Source organism: Anabrus simplex, chromosome 9, assembly GCF_040414725.1.
Source record: "Anabrus simplex isolate iqAnaSimp1 chromosome 9, ASM4041472v1, whole genome shotgun sequence".
In the NCBI taxonomy this organism is placed as follows: Eukaryota; Metazoa; Arthropoda; class Insecta; order Orthoptera; family Tettigoniidae; genus Anabrus; species Anabrus simplex.
Genome location: NC_090273.1, coordinates 71,571,557 through 71,573,833, shown reverse-complemented (window position 1 = coordinate 71,573,833; position 2,277 = coordinate 71,571,557). Strand labels below are relative to the sequence as shown.

The window sequence follows — 2,277 nt, the reverse complement described above, 5'->3', positions numbered from 1 at the left end:
AGCATGGAGGCCGACTAAACGTTGACCACTTGGCTAGGACATGTCATTGCTCCGCACATCTCAAAATTTGAGAGACATTGTTGGAATACAAAAGACAGAACTTCCTTTCACCCTGGAAAGCTTATATGGTTCATGTTTTCTTTTTATACCCGAGACATCCTTTGGGATGGGATGCAGCGCATCTGTCTAACTTCTGGCATCCTTACATGAAGCCTCGGTAGCGCAGTAGGCAGCGCGTAAGTCTCATAATCTTAAGGTCGTGAGTTCGATCCTCACCCGGGGCAAGTGTTTTCATCTTGATTTCTTCTTTGTATCTAAAGGCTACCTTACACGGTCAATATCATCATCATCATCATCATCATCTGTTTACCCACCAGGTTCGGTTTTTCCCTCGGACTTAGCGAGGGATCCCACCTCTACCGCCTCAGGGGCAGTGTCCTGGAGCTTCAGACTCTTGGTCGGGGATACAACTGGGGAGTATGACCAGTACCTCGCCCAGGCGGCCTCACCTGCTATGCTGAACAGGGGCCTTGTGGAGGGATGGGAAGATTGGAAGGGATAGGCAAGGAAGAGGGAAGGAAGCGGCCGTGGCCTTAAGTTAGGTACCATCCCGGCATTCGCCTGGAGGAGAAGTGGGAAACCACGGAAAACCACTTCGAGGATGGCTGAGGTGGGAATCGAACCCACCTCTACTCAGTTGACCTCCCGAGGCTGAGTGAACCCCGTTCCAGCCCTCGTACCACTTTTCAAATTTCGTGGCAGAGCCGGGAATCGAACCCGGGCCTCCGGGGGTGGCAGCTAATCACGCTAACCACTACACCACAGAGGCGGACACACGGTAAATATTATTAGTTAATATCGGTATTGATCAATATATTGAACGTATAAGGAGCATATTGAAACAATAATATTGATGGCAATAATATTGAAGAAAATAAAATCCGTCCGATTTATATTGAACACCCGTCAATATATTGAGGCGGCTTCAATATTATTGCCACATGTGAGGGGGTATATTGCCATATAGTGCAATAATACGTCAGTCAGTCAGTCTGAAGACGCGGAAGAGGTTGTTTCTATTTCGTGTCCCACGAGTGTTTCTTTGAGTTGTTTGTGTGTGTTTTTTGTTCCTTGAGATAGAACCTGATAAAAGTACAGGTGATGGTGAAGAGAGTAAGTTGCGAATGAAGTCGCAAGACAAAGAAGAAGAGAGGAAATTCATTTTAAGATGCATCGAGGTAGGTACTGTCGTTACATTGAGTTTGAAAATACAGTAAAACCGCATTTATCCGCACTAATTGGGGCTGAAACGGGCAAATGACTGATCTATAAACGGAGAGAAGAAGGCACGTTTTGAGAAATTTGCTATGCGAACAAAAGACAACCCATCTTGACTGATTTGTTATGAGACATCTTCGAGGTTTCATTGTACAGTAGTCAGTAGCCTACATTCCAGACACAAGAACTCCATACTGTAAAACTAAGATATCGCTTCGCGGCAATTCGTTGTAGAATAGTATGTTTTAAGAAATGTTTTCAAAATTTATTTATTGAATTTATTTTTTAGCCTGACCGGATTAAGCGATATCTGAATTAAAGGGGTCCGGATAAACGCGGTTTCACTGTAAATAATAAAATAACAATTAATTTGTTATTTCGTCACTTCAGAAGGGGTAATCATTGTTATTAATGCCTGTTTTAGTTATATCAGTCCATGCCGGTTCTATGGAAAATTAAATTGGACGATTACATGGACAGAGAAAAGAAAGCTCAAGCAATGGAACAGTTGCTTCATTTTTATCAAGAGAAATACCCCAATGCGACGGCAGAGGATGTAAAAAAAAAAAAACCTCCCTCCGAACCAACTTTAGGAAGGAATTGAAAAAGATTAAGGATTCAAAAAAATCAGGGGCAGGAGCAGAGGAGATATGAGGCGTTCAGAAGCCAAGCCGACTAACTCCATCAAATACAAATGTTCAGCACCAACAGTTGAAGTTATTGATCTGTAAAAAACTCAATTTATTTTTCAGCATATTTACAATACACTCATTTATATTCTTACATTTAAGGTTATGTATTCAGTACTTTATAAATATATAAAAACATTTTAATGTCTCTGTCCCCTCTACAGAATCCATTTTCTATGCAGTTAGTCACATTGCCTACTGAAAGTTTTGACACAGTATTCTAAGTGGTTTGTATACAAGTAATTTTATTAAACAAATATGCACAAACAAAACCCTTTTACATGGACAATGCATTAGTATTATTGTAAAT

General features: G+C 41.2%; 1 non-coding gene across 1 annotated transcript; it reads left to right on the top strand.

Annotated features, from left to right (window-relative positions):
* The first annotated feature begins 211 nt into the window (after positions 1-211).
* On the top strand, positions 212-284 carry TRNAM-CAU (transfer RNA methionine (anticodon CAU)). The gene has a single exon. It is a non-coding gene; the product is annotated as a tRNA-Met (tRNA).
* Positions 285-2,277: the final 1,993 nt, after the last annotated feature.